Consider the following 20,009-nt stretch of genomic DNA (forward strand, 5'->3'; position numbering starts at 1 on the left):
ATAGTAGGTATTGATGGTAAGGAAACTATTGTTGGTTATAAAGCAAAAAATATTCTTATTTATCTCAATAATGTTAGATTCATAATACCAAAAATATTATGTTTTCCTAACATGCATGGAAATATACTATTAGGAAATAATTTTTTATATACTTATGTTCCATTTTCTATTTCTAATACTCATGTCACTCTTACAATTGATAAAACATCAGTTAAAATTCCTTTATTATAAGAGCATAAGCATATTTATGATAAAAACTTTCAACCAAAAAGATTAACAAATGCTATAAATACAATCAATGAAAAACATTGACTTTATAAGATTTTGCAGGAAAACTTCAGTGAATAACCATTGAAGTTATGGCAAAGAAGTCCACGATATTGTTAACTCACTTTTCACAATCCAAAAGAAATAATAAGAGTAAACCCATGATCTATACCAAGCAGGATATAAATGAATTCGAGATCCAAATCTCAAAATTATTAGACAAAGGTCAGATAGAACCAACTACCAATCCACATTCAAGCCCAGCATTAATGGTAAGAAACCATTCAGAGATAAAACGAGGTAAACCCCACAAGATTATCAATTATAAGAGATTAAATCAAAATGTTGTCTTTGATGGCTATTTTATTCCTCGTCAAGATGTCTTGATAAATTTAGCAAAAAATGCTAAATATTTTTCTAAATTTGACTATAAATCTGGTTTTTGGCAACTCATGCTTAAACCCGAATCTAAACTTTTAACTGCTTTTAGTGCACCAATAGGCCATTACTAATGGACTGTTATGCCTTTTGGTCTATGCAATGCACCACACATTTTTCAATGTTGGATGGACACTATTTTCAACAAACATAAACAATTTTGTTATGTATATATTGATGATATCCTTAATTTCTCCTCTACATTAGATGAGCATAGGAAACACCTGAATATTATCGCTTAAGAATTTATTTTACATGGTATTATTTTAATTCTCAAAAAGGTTGAACTTCAAAAAACAAAAATTAAATTTATTGGTCTCAATCTAACTGCTAATGGATTAACATTATAGGATCATATCATCTCAAAGATCAAAGAGTTTCCAGAAGAACTGGATAATATTAAACAACTGCAATAATTTCTAGGTATATTAAATTATGGCAGATAATTTTTCAAAAATCTTTCTAAAAAAGAAAAGTCTTGTTTTGCGTAAATTACGCAAAGATAATGATTTTGTCTGGACAACAACAGACTCTGATATTATTAAACAAATCAAATCAGAGCTAACATATATTCTTAAAGTTTATCTACCTAAATAGGAAGATTTAATGATATTAGAAACATATGCCAGTGAAGAACATTGGGGATATGCCCTTAAAGCAAAAAATCTTCATCAAAAGGATGAATTGATATGTGGATAGAATTTTGATAAATTTAAATGAAACAAAATAAATTACATTATTTATGAAAAAGAATTGCTAGCTATAAAAAATGGTGTACAGCGATTTCACATCTATTTAGCCCCTGAGATATTTGTTATTAGAACAAATAACTAAACAGTACGAGACTTCCTCAAAAATAGAAAACTCTCTGAAAATCTCAGGCGAATTAGGTGGTATAATTTTTTTTGTCAATATAATTTTCAGGTAGAATTTATCAATGGAGACAAAAACCTCATTGCAGATTATCTAAGCATACCATATGGATCGAGGAAAACAACCTATCCATAACCCAAAAGAATGGAGAACCATAAAAAAGAAAATAGGTAAAAAATCTTCTTCTTATACTTTTTCTTCTCCCAGATCTTTTGTTTTTCTTCCAAATCCTAACCTAGAATTTGGTTTTTAAAATGATCCTAACCAAGGATTATTTTTTTATCAACCACAAAACTTTAGACTACTATTTATGTCATTTCCTTTGAGGATTCAACCAGAATTCTCTTAGTTTGCTCAAGATCTAAATGAATGCACTCCTATGAGTTATTCTCAAATAGTTTTTTCAGCAGAACAACTGCTAGAGAAAACAAAACTCTCTAATCTAGAGATTAAAAATTTTTATAACCGTAGACTTGAACCACGAGTCTATAATTTACTAAACAATGTTTAGAAATCCCATATATCAGAAAACAAATCTAGCTTTAGAAAAAGGATGACCAAATTAACTGAATTTTGAGTAAAACAGGCTGATGAAATTTACAAGTTAAAAAAAATAGCTTTTCAAAGCCTTTTTTCCATTAATCTGCTAAAATAGCAAGATATTGATTTCTTTGCTTTGAAAAAAAATTAGTACAGTGTTCAAGAAATAAACAATTTCTTTAATTTATATGAATATTTTAAAAATTATAATTCTCCTCAGCTAAACAAGCTTAAGAAAATTCTTTTGTTTGAAAAAATTACAGTCTTCCTAACCAATGAACTGTTTCAACAAATAAATCTTTCAATAACTTAGACAACAGAAAAACTATTGATTGAAAATTTTTTGAACATTATTATTCTTTATATGTTCATATTACTACCACTAGGGATCATATTCCAAAAATTAAATTTCGTTTAAATCATGAACCTTTTGATGTAATCAACATCGACCTTGGAATAGTTGGTCAAATCCTTGTGCAAAACTTATCTTTTGATTTGATTAAAGATTTCTTAACTTTTATAAAACAGCATTTTCATAAAGCTGTAAACAATAGCCATTATTTCTTTTATATACATTTCACCATTACCAGTCTTCTTGGTTTTTACTAACGAGAAAGATTTTTTCAACCCTATCAATTTTGAAAAATGAAAAAAGTCCTTTCTGGCCATATGTTAAACTCAACAATAGAAACCTTAGAGATTCCTGAAACACTAAACAAGATTGTTTCGAAATATTCAAACCCAGCACAATATCAATTACAAACTGAAATCGAGATGATGAAAAAAGCCTCATATCTCCTTCGACTGGCCACCAGAGATAGTTTCCCAAAAGCTATCATACAAATTGATGGATGAAGGATTTTTGCAATAATTTATTATGCTACCTTTCAAGCACCCTTCCAAACTCAACCAAAAGTAATCCAACTTTTAGGAAAACTTTCTAACATGAAAGACATTGAACATCCTACAAAGATGCTATACTAGTATCAAGAATGATGGAAAATGTGAAATCAATCCAGATCCGTTTCTCCACGCTCTCACCAAACTCTAAATGAAGAAGGTGTAGAACTCCAAAATCTGGATTATGCAATGAAAGGATAAACTACTCTATAGATATTCCAACCAAGAATAAGTCAAAACTAAGTTGATCTAAATTGTCCACATAAAAAGACAAAGATGTTCGGAGCCAAAGACCAGCAGTACTATAGCAATTATTGTTCCTGACAAAAAATCTTGTAGCAGTCACTATAGTAGACAGAAGACAGAGACCTGTCATCAAAATTACTATAACAAGTCACTGTAGCGATATTGTAGATAACATTTTACTATATACTGTAGCAAAAATTGTACATAGTTACTGTTCATGTTTTTGTTTATTTAAGCCTACATTTTAATTAGCTTGAGAAGGCCTTTCAGTCATTCTTATTTACTATTTCTTTCTCTCAATCTTCTTTTACCTACTTTCTTCCACTTAATGTAAAATAACCTAAATTAGATATTTCGTTTCTTTTTTTAAATATATAGAAACTTTTTGTACCGCCTTCAAAATGGTATCAGAACAAGTAGTAAATAGGAATTAAAATACCTTGTAAATCTAAAGTTTTTGCTTTATAACCAACAATAGTTTCGTTACCATCGATACCTACTACGATGATAGGATTTTTCATTGGTTGCCATTTGTTTATGGGTAAAGCATTGTTACGATAGCTTGAGATTGTTGCTCCAATGTCAAGCAATATATGTAGACTATACGGTTTATAGTCCTGAAATCGAAAGTCACCTTTCACAAAAGTGTAATATCTATCTTTGTTAGAGAATAAAATTGTGTTAGGTGTAGATAATCTAAAATTATTTATAAAATGTAACATTTTTATTTCTTCTTGTCTAGGTGTTATAGAGGAAAAAGTACGTAAGTTTAAAACAGAGTTATCAGAATGATAATAGGATTGATTATCATCTGTATTTTGCTGGGATGGATTATCACCTACAAAAATAAGAATTTGATTATTACCTATATGGCTTATACTATTTGCTCTTTGAAAATTTTTTGCACTATTTGCACTCTGAAATTCTGAAAAAAAACTTCTGTGAGGAGTATAAAAAGATTGATTGCTAGTTATACTCTCAATATCATCATCTTTTTGGTATTCAAAAATATTTGTTAGAGGTAAAACCAAATTTGGATTTTTAAAATAAAGATATTTTCCTTATGAGAAAAATTTTAAATTGGGTACTTTCTGTTTTTCAGAGGTATTATCTGAAATATCTTCGAGACACCAACCTTTTAGGACAGATAAGTCTTCGAGTTTAATCGATTTTGGTTTGATTTCAGAATCAAAACTATTTGGTTCAAAAAGTTCTATAATATTTGAATCTATCCGTTTGGTAGAAGTATTTGTACTATTTGTAAACTCATAAATTGCAGGCCAATTGATTGAAAGGTCATATGATTTTTCTTCAATATCAAAATATGTTATTTTGACATAAAGACAAACATTTTTCAATATTTTCATCAAAAATAGAAATAAAATAGTTTGGTTTAACTTTAAATAAGACAACACCAGCAGCTAAATTGGATTGGATTCCTCCAATTATAGCATTAACAGGATTTTTAAAACGATTATCCATTAAGACAGCTATAATAAGAATATCTTTGTAAGATAAAAATAGCGATTTAATGGTTATTAAAATCATACCAATATATATATATATATATATTTAACTTTAGCATTTTTTTAGAAAATGATTTTTTTTTGTTTTATAAAAAGAGGTATTTTGACTGATCCTTGTTTAGAATTATTAGCAACAGTATCACCAGATAATTTTTCTATATGGCATTTATACCAATATTGAAAATTTTTAAACCAACTTGTTTTATAAAACTCATCTGGTTGGATGAGTTGTAATTCTTTGAGTTTTTCATTAGAAATATGAAGAGTTTTTCGCATCATATTTTTTAGTTTAACCATACCTTCTTCGACTGTGGTTGTTATACTTATAGAAGAAGTAACTGAAACATTATATTGCTTAAACTTTGTATTTAACATAAAAATATATTCAGATTCATCATCAGAGGAGCTATAATCAGTTTCAAAAAAAACTTCATAATATATTTCATCATTTGATAATTCCTCTGCAAAAAAAAATTGAAGATAACATTCTCCAAATTGATATGTGGATATAATTCCTTTAAAGCAAAAAATCTTCATCAACAGGATGAATTGATATGTGGATATAATTCTGGTAAATTTAAACCAAATGAAATAAATTACATTATTTATGAAAAAAAATTGCTAGCTATAAAAAATGGTGTACAACTATTTCACATCTATTTAGCCCCTGAGATCTTTGTTATCAGAACAAATAACCAAACAGTACGAGACTTCTTCAAAAATAAAAAGCTTTCTGAAAATCCCAAGCGAATTAGATGGTATAATTTTTTTTGTCAATATAATTTTTAGGTAAAATTCATCAACGGAGACAAAAACCTCCTTGCAGATTATCTAAGCATACCACATGGATCGAGGAAAACAACATATCCATGACCCAGGAGAATGGAGAACAATAAAAAAGAAAACAGGTAAAAAATCTTCTTCTTCTACTTTTGCTTCTCCCAGATCTCCTATTTTTCTTCCAAATCCTAACCCAGGATTTGGTTTTTACAATGATCCTAACCAAGGATTATTTTTCTATCAACCTCAAAACTTTAGACCACCATTTATGTCATCTCCTTTGAGAATTCAACCAGAATTCTCTCAGTTTGCTCAAGATCCAAATGAATAGACTCTTATGAGTTATTTTCAAATAGTTTCTTTAACAGAACAACTGCTAGGAAAAACAAAACTCTCTAATCTAGAGATTAAAGATTTTTATAACCTTGAACTTGAACCCCGAGTTTATAATTTACTAAACAATGTTTGGAAATCCCATTTATCATAAAACAACTTTAGCTTTGGAAAAGGGTCATAAATAATGTAATTTATTTCGTTTGGTTTAAATTTACCAGAATTATATCCACATATCAATTCATCCTTTTGATGAAGATTTTTTTCTTTAAAAGCACATCCCTAATGTTCTTCACTGGCATCTGTTTCTAATATTAGTAGATCTCCCTGTTTAGGTAGATAAACTTTAAGAATATAAGTTAGCTCTGATTTGATTTGTTTAATAATATCAGAGTCTGTTGTTGTCCAAACAAAATCATTATCTTTGCGTAATTTACTCAAAACAAGACTTTCTTTTTAAGAAAGATTTTTGAAAAATTTTCTGTTATAATTTAATATACCTAGAAATTGTTACAGTTGTTTAATATTCTCTAATTTTTCTGGAAACTTTTTTATCATTAAGATGATATGATCTTGCAATGTTAATCCATTAGCAGATGATTGAGACCAAGCTTTCCAAAGTCTTCTTTCCATTAATCTACTAAAATAGCAAGATATTGATTTCTTTAGTTTGAAAGAAAATCAGTAAGCGTTCAAGAAATAAACAATTTCTTGGATTTATGTGAATATTTTAAAAATTATAATTCTCCTCAGCTAAACAACCTTTAAGAGAATTCTTTTGTTTGTAAAAGCTGCATTATTCCTAACCAAGGATCTGTTTCAACAAATAAATCTTTCAATAACTCAGACAACAAAAAAACTGTTGATCGAAAAATTTTCAGAACATTATTATTCTTTATATGTTCATATTACTACCACTAGAGATCTTATTCCAAAAATTAAATTTTGTTTAAATCATGAACCTTTTGATGTAGTCAGCATCGACCTTGAAATAATTGGTCAAATTCTTGTACAAAACTTATCCTTTGATTTGATTAAAGATTTTTCAGCCTGTATAAAACACTATTTTCATAAAACTGTAAACAACAACCATTATTTCTTTTATATACATTTCACCATTACCAGTTTTCTTTGTTGTTACTAGCAAGAAAGATTTTTTCAACCCTATCAAATTTAGGAAATGAAAAAAGTCATTTCTAGCCCTATATTAAACCGAATAACACAAGCCTTAGAGATTCTTGAAACACTAAACAAGATTGTTTCAAAATATTCAAACCCAGCACACTATCAATTCCAAATAGGAATCGAGATGATGGAAAAAGCCTCATATCTCCTTTAGCTGGCCAATAGAGATAGTTTCCCAAAAACTATCAAACAAACTAATGGACGAAGGATTTTTGCAATAATTTATTATGCTACCTTTCAAGCACCCTTCCAAACTCAACCAGAGGCAATCCAACTTTTAGAAAAACTTTCTAAAATAAAAGACATTGATCATCCTACAGAGATACTATACCAGTATTAAGAAAAATAAAAAATATAAAATCAATCCAAATCTACTTCTTCACACTCTCACCAAACGCGGGATGAAGAAGGTGTAGAACTCTAAAATTTGGATAATGCAATGGAAGGATAAACTACTTTGTAGATATTTCAACCAAGAATAAGTCAAAACTAAGCTGATCTAAACTACCAACACAAAAAGATAAAGATATTCAGAGTCAAAGATCAACTGTATTGTAGCAGTTATTGTTCTCGATAAAAAATCCTGTAGTAGTCACTATAGCAGACAGAAGACAGAGATCTGCCATCGAAATTACTGTAGCAAGTCACTATAACAGTATTATAGATAAAAAATTTTACTATACACTATAACGAAAACTATACATAGTTACTGTTCATGTTTTTATTTATTTAAGCCAACATTGTAATTAGCTCGATGAGGCCTTTCAATCATTCTCATTTACTCTTTCTTTCTCTCTATCCTCTCTCTCTCTCTCTTATCTCCATCTTCTCTTACCTACTTTCTTTCACTTAATGTAAAATAACCTAAATTTTATTGCACACTATAACGAAAATTGTACATAGTTACTGTTCATGTTTTTGTTTAAACCTGTCTTGTAATTAGCTTGAGGAGGCCTTTCAGTCATTCCCATTTACTCTTTCTTTCTCTTCATCCGCTCTCTCTCATCTCCATCTTCTCTTACCTATTTTCCTCCACTTAATGTAAAATAACCTAAATTAGATATTTCATTTCTCTTTTTAAACCTTTATACATCAATCTTTTCCACCCCCTTGTAAATGGTATCAATACTCTAGGTTTGTAAAAAGGTTTGTACTATTTCAGCTAATAGATATATCTTGTAATCTTATTTTTATAAACAAAGTCTTTATATTTACTCTTTTTTTATTGTTATTTCATGTTTTAAAGCTCATCTCATGAATATGTGATTATTTGCTAATCAATGTTAGGCTTTGTATGCCTTGTTGTTGACTGACCTTTGGTAACCCAGACACATTCACACCGATTTTAAGCACAAAAAATATGGAATCAACTTCAAAAAATAATTGTATTTGTAAACATTAATTTATTCTCTCATCCTCTTTCTCTCATCTCCATCTTATCTTACCTATTTTCCTCCACTTAATGTAAAATAATCTAAATTAGATATTTCATTTCTCTTTTTAAACCTTTATACATATATCCTTTTCGCACCCCTTTGTAAATGGTATCAGGCTCTAAGTTTGTAAAAAAATTTGTACTATTTCAGCTTATAGATATATCTTGTAATCTTATTTTTATAAATAAAGTCTTTATATAAACTATTGTTTTTTATTGTTATTTTATGTTTTAAAGCTCATATCGTGAATCTGTGATTATTTACTGGTAATTATTAGGCTTTATATGCCTTGTTGATTGGACTTTGGTAACCCATACAGATTCACATCGGTTTTAAACACCAAAAACATGAAATCAACTTCAAAAAATAATTGTATTTGTAAAAATCAAGTTTATAATCATAGTTTGTATATAGATCTTAAGTTTGAATATAATAATATGTCCATTAGTAGAGTTGTAAATGATTTAATTGATTTTTTTTCTTTTTTTTTTCATTAAGTTATTTGTAAAAATGGATAATATAGAAGAAAATATAGATTTACTTGCAGAAAAGATGGACCAAAGATATGTTCCCCCAGATATATCTACAGACTTTGAACCTCTTTATTATGGTAATATTATGATGGCTGATGACAACCCATCATCTTCCTTAGCAAAGGCGAAACAAGAAAATTTTGATTTTGACTCTTATAAATATTTAATTGAAAACTTTAAGTATAAAACGAAAAAAACTGAAGATTCGAAACAACGAGTCAATTATCTTCAAGCTATTGAAACCCTTTATGAAGAATGTAAAGGACTTTTTCAAAAATATAATTATCATTACATGCTTAACTATGACATAATTAGTGTTAGTAATGAAAAAACAGATAATGATATGGTAGAAGATAATTTTGAAATTCTTGTTAATAATCTAGAAATAAAGAATAAGCCAATTTCATCAGATGAAACCACATCAGATGATTCTTCTAGCTCTAAAGATCAACCAGATCCAGATTCCTCAACCAGAAGATAGAGGAAAAAAAAAGGCATAAAAAATATCTAACCCAAATATGGATGATTTTCTTCATTTTTCTGACTATTTACATTCTCCTGAAGAATTAGCTCAACATAAACCTCACCTAAAACAGAATGAGATAAAACAAACTTTAAAATCTGGCTAAACCAGTCAAATTAAACCAGAAGTCCCTATAATCAATTCGTTAAATAAATTAACAATTGCACAATGTGATACATATTTAGATCTAACCCGTGTTCTTATCAAAGATTATGAAAAAATCATAGAAGATTGAGCACAATCAATGTCTATTGTTGTCACAGGCTACAAAGATTAGTAGAATAAAAAAAGATTTCTTAATTACTTTTGTAACACATGGTAAGGTGATGTCCTTCAATTTCTCAAAAAATGAAAAAAAATCACTATGAAAAGTACTCAGAAAAACTCACTTCTTGCAGCAGATAATATACCTCAATTATTAAAAAATCTAACTCAAATTTTGAAAAATAAGTTTTGTGAAAGTACAAAATCACTGGATCCTAATCAAGAAGCTAAATTTTTCCTTTCAAAATTAAAACTATGCGATATTAGAAATCTTGATGATTTCTGTAAAAGATATATTTCTAAATATAAAAAATTAGATGAAGAACATTCAAAATTTTGGTTACAATAATTTTTCTTAAAACTTCCCTCATCATGGGATGAGCTTTGTTTTCAAAATTATAATACTTATTTAGAAATCAAAATTAAATCTACTAATGCTGCAAATCCCAACATAAAACTATATGATACTCTTGACTGTAGAATACACTACGTGCAGAGTTAGATTATAGAGCATTGTCTCAAGTAAAAAGCTATCAAATAGGTAAAATATAAACTTAGTTACAAATAGTGTACTAAGATTTTAAAAAATGATTTAGAATTTGGTTATAACAAATAACCTATTCGAAGAAAACGTTTTAAACAACAACTCAAATATTTTTGAAAAAAATGAAAGCCCGAAAAAACTAATAAAAATACTAGGCCTAAAAAAGGTAAATTTGTTGTTAAAAGAAACAAAAAAATCTTCTAAAAAAACTTGTAAATATTTTATTTGTGATCAAGAAGGTCACTATGTTGATAACTACCCTAACAAAGAAAAAAGTGCTAGAAAAATGATTAAAAAACTTGAAGAATGTTATCTTTAAATTTTTTTTACAGATAATTATCAGATGATGAAATATATTATGAAGTTTTTTCTAAAACTAATTATAGCTCCTCGGATGATGAATATGAATATATTTTTACGTTAAATACAGAGTCTAACCAAGATAATATTTCAGTTACTTCTTTTACAAGTACAACAACCACAGTCGAAGAAGGTATGGTTAAACTCAAAAATATGATGCAAAAAACTCATCATATTTCTGATGAAAAACTCAAAGAATTACAACTCATCCAACCAAATAAGCTTATAAAACAAGTTGGTTTAAAAAATTTCAACCCTGGTATAAACGTCATATAGAAAAACTATCTGATGATACTGTTGCTAATGATTCTAAACAAGGATTAGTTGAAATACCTCTTTTTACAAAATAGAAACTAAACCATTTTCTGAAAAAATATGCTAAAGTTAAATATATACATATTGGTATGATTTTAATAACCATTAAACCACTATTTTTGTCTTGCAAAGATATTCCTATTATAGTTGTCTTAATAGATAATCGTTTTAAAAATCTTGTTAATACTATAATTGGAGAAATCCAATCCAATTTAGCTACTGATGTTGTCTTATTTAAAGTTAAATCAAACTATTTTATTTTTATTTTTAATGAAAATATTACAAAATGTTTATGTCTTCATGCCAAAATAACAAATTCTGATATTGAAGAAAAATCGCATGACCTTTCAATCAACTAGTATGCAATTTATGAGTTTACAAATACTACAAATATTTCTATCAAACTGATAGATTTAAATATTATAGAACTTTTTGAACCAAATAGTTTTGATTCTGAAATCAAACCAAAATTAATCAAACTCGAAGACTTATCTATCCCAAAAAGATGGTGTCTAAAAGATATTTCAGATAAACCTCTGAAAAAAAAAGTACCGAGTTTAGAATTTTTCTCATAAAAAAATCTTTATTTTAAAAATTCAAATGTTCCAACCAGTTTTAATCCAAATATGATTTTACCCCCAACAAATATTTTTGAATATAAAAAAAATGATGATGTTGAGAGTATAACTAGCAATCAATCGTTTTATACTCCTCACAGAAGTTTTTTTTTTTCAGGATTTCATAGTCCAAACAGTGCAGCAAATCTTCAAAGAGCAAACAATATAAGCCATACAGGTAATAATCAAATTCTTATTTTTGCAAGTGATAATCCATCCCAACAAAATACAAGTAATAATCAATCCTATTATCATTCTGTTAATTATGTTTTAAACTCACATATTTCTTCCTCTATAACACCTAGATAAGAAGAAATAAAAATGTTATATTTTATAAATAATTTTAGATTATCTGCACCTGACACAATTTTATTCTCTAACCAAGATAGATATTACACTTTTGTGAAAGGTGCCTTTTGATTTCAAGACTATAAACCGTATAGTCTACATATATTGCTTGACACGGGAGCAACAATCTTAAGTTGTCGTAACAATGCTTTACCCATAAACAAATGGCAACCAATGAAGCATTCTATCATCATAGTAGGTATCGATGATAAGGGAACTATTGTTGGTTATAAACTAAAAAATATTCCTATTTATCTCAATAATGTTAGATTCATAATACCAAAAATATTATGTTTTCCTAACATGCATGGAGATATACTATTAGAAAATAATTTTTTACGTACTTATGTTCCATTTTCTATTTCTAATTCTCATGTCACTCTTACAATTGATAAAACATCAGTTGAAATTCCTTTATTACAATAGTATAAGCATATTTGTGATAAAAACTTTCAACCAGAAAGATTAACAAATGCTATAAATACAATCAATGAAAAACATTGGCTTTATAATATTTTACAGAACAATTTCAGTGAACAACCATTGAAGCTATGGCAAAGAAGTCCACAATATTGTGAACTCACTCTTCACAATCCAAAAGAAATAATAAGAGTAAAGCCCATGATCTATACCAAGCAAGATATAGATGAATTCGAGATCCAAATCTCATAATTATTAGACAAAGGTCTGATAAAATCAACTACTAATCCACATTCAAGCCCAGCATTCATGGTAAAAAATCATTCAGAGATAAAATGAGGTAAACCCAACATGGTTATCAATTATAAGTGATTAAATCAAAATCTTGTCTTTGATGGCTATTTTATTCCTTGTAAAGATGTCTTGACAAATTTAGCAAAAAATACTAAATATTTTTTTAAATTTGACTGTAAATCTTATTTTTGGCAAATAATGCTTAAACCTAAATCTAAACCTTTAACTATTTTTAGTCCACCAACAGGCCATTACCAATGCACTATTATGCCTTTTGGTCTATGCAATGCATCATAAAATTTTCAGCAATGGATGGACACTATTTTCAGTAAACATAAATAATTTTATTGTGTATATATTGATGACATCCTTATTTTCCTCTACATTAGATAAGCACAGGAAACACTTGAATATTATTACTCAAGAATTTATTTTACATGGCTAAAACAAGATATTGATTTCTTTATTTTGGAAGAAAATAAATACAGTGTTCAAAAAATAAACAATTTCTTAGATTTATGTGAATATTTTAAAAATTATAATTCTCCTCAGCTAAACAAGTTTAAGAGAATTCTTTTGTTTGAAAAGCTACAGTCTTCCTAACCAAGGAACTGTTTCAACAAATAAATCTTTCAATAACTCAGACAACAAAAAAACTGTTGATCAAAAAATTATTTGAACATTATTATTCTTTATATGTTCATATTGCTACCATTATGGATCATATTCCAAAAATTAAATTTTGTTTAAATCATGAACCTTTTGATGTAATCAACATCGACCCTGGAATAGTTGGTCAAATCTTTATACAAAACTTATCATTTGATTTGATTAAAGATTTTTTAACCTTTATAAAACATCATTTTCATAAAGTTTGTAAACAACAGCCATTATTTATTTTATATATATTTCTCCATTACCAGTCTTCTTGGTTGTTACCAGCGAGAAAGATTTTTTCAACCCTATCAAATTTGAAAAATGAAAAAAGTCCTTTCTGGCCCTATGTTAAACCCAACAACAGAAGCCTTAGAGATTCCTGAAACACTAAACAAGATTGTTTCAAAATATTCAAAACTAGCACAATATTTTTAGAAAAAATAAAAGCCTGAAAAAACTAATAAAAATACCAAGCCTAAAAAAGGTAAATTTATTATTAAAAGAAAGAAACAAATTTCTAAAAAAACTTGTAGCTGTTTTATTTGTGATCAAGAAGGTCACTATGCTAATAGCTACCCTAACAAAGGGAAAAGTGCTAAAAAAATTATTAAAAAACTTGAAGAATGTTATCTTCAAATTTTTTTTACAAATGAATTATCAGATGATGAAATATATTATGGAGTTTTTTTTTTTAAACTGATTATAGCTCCTCTGATGATGAATCTGAATATATTTCTATGTTAAATACAGAGTCTAACCAAGATAATGTTTCAGTTACTTCTTTTACAGGTACAACAACCACAGTTAAAGAAGGTATGGTTAAACTAAAAAGTGTGATGCGAAAAACTCATCATATTTCTGATGAAAAACTCAAAGAATTACAACTCATCCAACCAGATGAGATATATAAAACAAGTTGGTTTAAAATGTTTTCTTTGAATAGGTTGTTTATTATAACCAAATTCTAAATCATTTTCTAAAATCTTAGTATACTGTTTGTAACTAAGTTTACATTTTACCTGTTTGACAACTTTTTGCATGAGACAATGCTTTGTAATCTGACTTTGCACGTAGCGTATTCTATAGCCAAGAGTATCGTATAGTTCTATGCTAGGATTTGCAGCATTAACAAATGTAATTTTGATTTCTAAATAAGTATTATAATTTTGAGAACAAAGCTCATCCCATGGTGAGGGAAGTTTTAAGAAAATTTGTTGTAACCAAAATTTTAAATGTTCTTCATCCAATTTTTTATATTTAAAAATATATCTTTTACAAAAATTATCAAGATTTCTAATATTGCATAGTTTTAATTTTAAAAGGAAAAATTGAGCTTCTTGATTGGGATCCAGTAATTTTGTACTTTCACAAAACTTATTTTTCAAAATTTGAGTTAAATCTTTTCATAATTGAGGTATATTACCTGTTGCAAGAAGTGAGCTTTTTTTAGTATTTCCTATAGTGGTTTTTTTTTCATTTTTTGAAAAATTGAAAGACATCACCTTACCATGTGCCACAAAAGTAATTAAGAAATCTTTCTTTGTTCTACTGATCTTTGTAGTTTGTGACAACAATAGACATAAATTATGCCTAATCTTTTATTATTTTTTCATAGTTTTTGATAGGAACATGGGTTAGATTTAAATATGTACCACCTTGTCCAACCGTTTGTTTGTTTAACGAATCGATTATAGGGACTACTGATTTAATCTGACTGATTTGACCAGATTTTGAAGCTTGTTTTATCTCATCTTTTTTTAGGTGAGATTTATGTTGAGCTAATTCTTCAAGAGAATGTAAATAGTTAGGAAAACGAAGAAAATCATCCATATTTGGATTAAATATTTCTGATGCGTTTCTTTTTCCTATATTCTCTAGTTGAAGAATAGGCTTTTGAAGTGCTGGATCTGATTGATCTTCAAAACTAGATGAATTATCCGATGTGATTTCATCTGATGAAATTGACTCATTCTTTACTATTAGATTAGTAGCAAGAATTTCAAAATTATCTTCTACCATATCATTATTTGCTTCTTTACTACTAACACTGGTTGTGTCATAATTAAGCATGTAATGATACTTATATTTTTGAAAAAATCTTTTATATTCCTCATAAAGGGTTTCAATAGCTTAAAGATAATCGACCCGTTATTTCGAATCTTCAATTTTTTTCATTTTATACTTAAAGTTTTCAATTAAATATTTATAAGAGTTAAAATCAAGTTTTTCTTGTTTCATCTTTGCTGAGAAAGATGAAAGGTTGTCATTAGCCATCATAATATTATCATAATAAAGAGGTCCAAAGTCTGTAGATGTATTTGAGGGAACATGTCTTTGATCTATCTTTTCTGCAAGTAGATCTATTTTTTCTTTTATATTATCCATTTTTACAAACAACTTAGTGAAAAAAGATGAAAAAAGATCAATTAACTCATTTACAGCTCTACTAATAGATATATTATTAGATTCAAACTTAAGATCTATATGCAAACTATGATTATAAACTTTATCTTTACAAATACAATTATTTTTTAAAGTTGATTTCATATTTTTTGTGCTTAAAACTGGTGTGATTTTGTATGGGTTACCAAAGGCCAGTTAACAACAAGGCATACAAAGCCTAACAATTACCAGCAAATAATCACAGATTCACGATATGAGCTTTAAAACATGAAATAACAACACAAAACAAGAGTAGATAAAAGATTTTGTTTATAAAAATAAGATTACAAGATAGATCTATAAGCTGAAATAGTACAAATCTTTTTACAAACCTAGAGTTTTGATACCATTTACAAGAGGGTGCAGAAAGGATCTATGTATAAAGGTTTAAAAAGAGACACGAAATATCTAATTTAGGTTATTTTATATTAAGTGGAGAAAAGTAGGTAAGAGAATATGGAGATGAGAGAGAGACGATGGAGAGAAAGAATGAGTAAATGGGAATGACTGAAATCATATGTATAACATAATTGACAACTTGCTTTTTCATTACTAAGTAAGTATATAAAAATGTGGTGGCAAAAAAAGAGAGCAATTACCACAATGATTGGCTTTGTAACTACAACTACAATTGCAACAATATAGATAGTTGAGCTATATGTGGATTTTGAGCTCCTAATTCATTTATAACCCACGTGTTGCATTAGCAGAGGCATGTCTTCAATTATACTCATAAAAAAATAGTGCATTTTAAAGAAAAAAAATTTTTATTGCTAATACGTATACAGAATTTTATAGAAGGAAAAGTTATGCAATCAATTAAACCTTGTAGCAACACCACTAATCCTATATGGTATGAAGAAATTTAATGAAGTAATTGTAAGTAAGGCTTCTCATTGTAAAATTCAAGAGACATAATTAGTGGCATTCTTTTTGAAAAACTTGAAAAAAAACTGAATCGAAATTCAAAGTTTAAAACACAAAATTATTGGTTTAAAAGCTTACCATACAGACAAAATTGATGTCTCAAGCATTCCATTTGGTAAAAGTCCTCACAGCAGTATAAGCAGCTCGAATGACCACCATTCAAGGCTATAATTAACAAATTGAAAGAGAATATTATTGAAAAAACAAAAAATTCTAAACCAAAGAAAGATGAAATTAAAGCAAGCAAAAAATACCTCTAAAAAAAATCAATTTTAGAACCTAAATTAAAAATGTACAAAAACCAAAGCTAGAATATTTACTTTAAATCTTTGTATAAATTGGAAATAATGAAGTTGAGTCATGCTCTAAAGGTTGTGAACCAAGAATTCAATCATTACACTTGGCAAAAGTTCTTAAAAAACATACATCCAACATCACATTAGGCAAAACACAAATGCAGAATTAGAACAAACTTGACATACAAAAGCTTTATGAAGGTGGAAATTAAGAATAATAATAAAACCCAAAAAGGAGCAAAGTTTGTGGATGGAGAGAGAAGAAATAGAAGACAAACCTGTAATACAATTAAATCTAAAAAAAAATCAAATTGTACAATCAAATTGAATGGGATATACTGATGATTGAGTAAATTTAAACAAACACCTGCACCAATAGAAAAAGAAAAATTAAAATGACATTAAAAAAATGATCAAGTTTTATTAAGAAGAAAAAATAAAATGAAACAATTTTTAAAATAAGACATAGGAATAGATTTGATAAATTTTCAATCTTTATATCCGAAGTCATTATAACTAGAAACAGCCATGACTTGATCAGATCTAACCAATTTTTCCATAAAAACTTTTAAAATATTTCAAAATTAAAAAAAAAAATAATAATAATTTCAAATCACATATGTTCAAAACATTACTCCATCATAACAGCTTTATTACTCCTAAACGAAAACTAAACCCATTCTTTCTTTTTTTACATCATAAACTACCCGAATAATTGAGTAAAGATCCAAAATTTAGACTTGAGTTTTTGAATTCCACTCAAGTTTACTCAATTTCAACTAATGGTTTTTTTCTTTTTCACTTAGAAAAAAAAAGCATTAAATTGCAGTAATTGGAACTAAAATTCACGCTAGAAAACAACTCATTACAAAATATAATTCAAATATATAGGAGAATGTGATTGGAAAGACATTACAAAGACCGAGAAATACTTTCAAATTCAAAAGATGAAATTCAGGAATGGCTTGAGTTACACATTGCATATTTCCTCCAAAGGAAATTCAAATCCCCATTGCATATTTTCAAATTCAAAAGATGAATTACACAAGATGAAATCGAAATATATTTAAAAATGATTCAAATTCAAAAGATGCCTGAATTGCATATTTTCTATCACGTCGAATTCCAATTCTTGATTCCTTGAAAATTAGATTCTCCAATCCCCATTGCCTACAAATCATATGAATGAATAACATGGAAACTTTTTATAATTTTTACAACTTTGAACAGGTTGCAATTGAACCAAATGTGCAAATGGGTTTCATTTCTTTTCACATTAACCAAATGAAAAAATTATTATTAATTATTATTATATAACAACAAAATGAAAAAAAAAATATCATTTATGGATCACAGTACCTAAAGCGAACATAATAAGTAAAAGCAAAAAAAAAAAAAAAAAGACATTAAAAGCAAAAACGAATCAAAAAAAGAAAAGAAAAAACTGAAATGTAGACAACGAAAAGTTTCTTATGAGTTTTAGCTTCAAGAATTGCTTCGGGAATTGAGCCTTTGTATGTAAGAGATGACAGAGATTAAAATTTTTCCATCTGTTCTACACAATTAAATTTCAAAACTTCATATTCATATTTAAATATATTTCAATTTCATCTTTCTCATGCTTCCCTTTTTCTTTTGTTTTCTCACTTGGACTGTCTCAAATTTTCAATTATACAAATTTATAAGAACATTTGTAAGAAAATATCACTCCAAAAATAAATTGAACTATTTATAATTTTAAAAACCCTAAAAAATAAACATCCTATTGCCAAAAAACCTAAATTAATATAAAAATATTGGGAGAAACCAAAAAATAAAATATTTAAAGCTCAATGATTTTCGATCGAATCAAAGCCAAAGATTAATCAAAATCAAAAGAAAAAAAAAAGGCATGATACCTTGGGAAAAAGAAATGGTATTTTTTCGAAGAAATCTGAAGAAAGAGAAAGATAGAGAGAGATATCCACAGTCGTTGAGTGCACATTAAAACTTCTCCGATAACCTGCTTCCTTTGTTTCAGGGCAAGAGAAAGAGAGATATATTAAGCAAAGGAAAGCAAAGAAATAGAGACTGTAAAGATTGGGAGAGGGATTGAGTACCGGTAGAGGCCTTTCGGGTTTGGGATCTTCAGAAAAGGAGAAAACATCGTAAGAAATCAAAGCCATAAAATTAGAGATCGAGTAGCCTCAGGATCCTTCATAATCCTTTTTACATATGGTGGTTTATTTCCTTCACCGACGAAATTTTGAGACTGTTATCCCTTCCTAACTTAGATGGGACCCACTCTCCCACTTGTGTGTGCTTTTTATAGACGTGTAATAGTTTAGTTACATTTTTTTAACTATGATTAGTGCCAAAGCCCAAAGCTGTTAAATCAAAGGTTTAAGTCTGTAGAATAATAATCAATGTTTTAACTTAGTACCACGATTAATAAGGTGTTAAATCAAATTCAATCAATTTTACTTTATATGATATCAGCCACGTGGAAAACAAAATACATATAACGTGGGACAGCTTTGTCCTTTTCTCCAAAGTGGCATTCTTGAAGCGTGACGTGGAAATTTCTTTCGGCTAAAAGTAACTTTTTAGGACCTAATTTTTATACAAAATCTAATTTTAATACCACATTTTTTATTTGTACTAATTAAATATTTTAATATTCTTCCAATTTAGGATTTTATATTTTATTTTAATATTTTTAGAAGTTATATTTTGTTGGACAAATAAGTTTTTGTTTGATAACAAAGTCTCGTTATTTTGGATTTTTTTTTTTTATAATTTTTCTTTCTCCAACCAACTTTTAGATAGCTTTGATGCAAAAGTTATACTAGTGATATAAAATTTGAGGGTTATAATTCCAATTAAACTATGGCACTCATTATAAAAGTTTGCATCAAAAGTGTATATGAATTTAGTTGAGTCGAATTCAATTGATATGATATTAA

General features: G+C 27.7%; 1 long non-coding RNA gene across 7 annotated transcripts in view; it reads right to left on the bottom strand.

Annotated features, from left to right (window-relative positions):
* LOC111312180 (uncharacterized) overlaps positions 1–19,343 on the bottom strand; it is a 30,849-nt gene extending 11,506 nt beyond the window's left edge. For 2 of the 7 annotated variants that reach the window (XR_016343486.1, XR_002692809.2), the window contains exons 1-4: positions 19,164–19,343; positions 18,963–19,073; positions 17,343–17,431; positions 16,847–16,933 (exon numbers count right to left, since the gene is read on the bottom strand). This is a non-coding gene — a long non-coding RNA (uncharacterized LOC111312180). The other 5 variants (XR_016343490.1, XR_002692810.2, XR_016343489.1 and 2 more) reach the window with 5 other exon arrangements.
* Between the last annotated feature and the right edge of the window lie 666 nt (positions 19,344–20,009).

This window comes from Durio zibethinus, chromosome 1, assembly GCF_047325235.1.
Source record: "Durio zibethinus cultivar Kanyao isolate XHJ-2024 chromosome 1, ASM4732523v1, whole genome shotgun sequence".
Classification (NCBI taxonomy): Eukaryota; Viridiplantae; Streptophyta; class Magnoliopsida; order Malvales; family Malvaceae; genus Durio; species Durio zibethinus.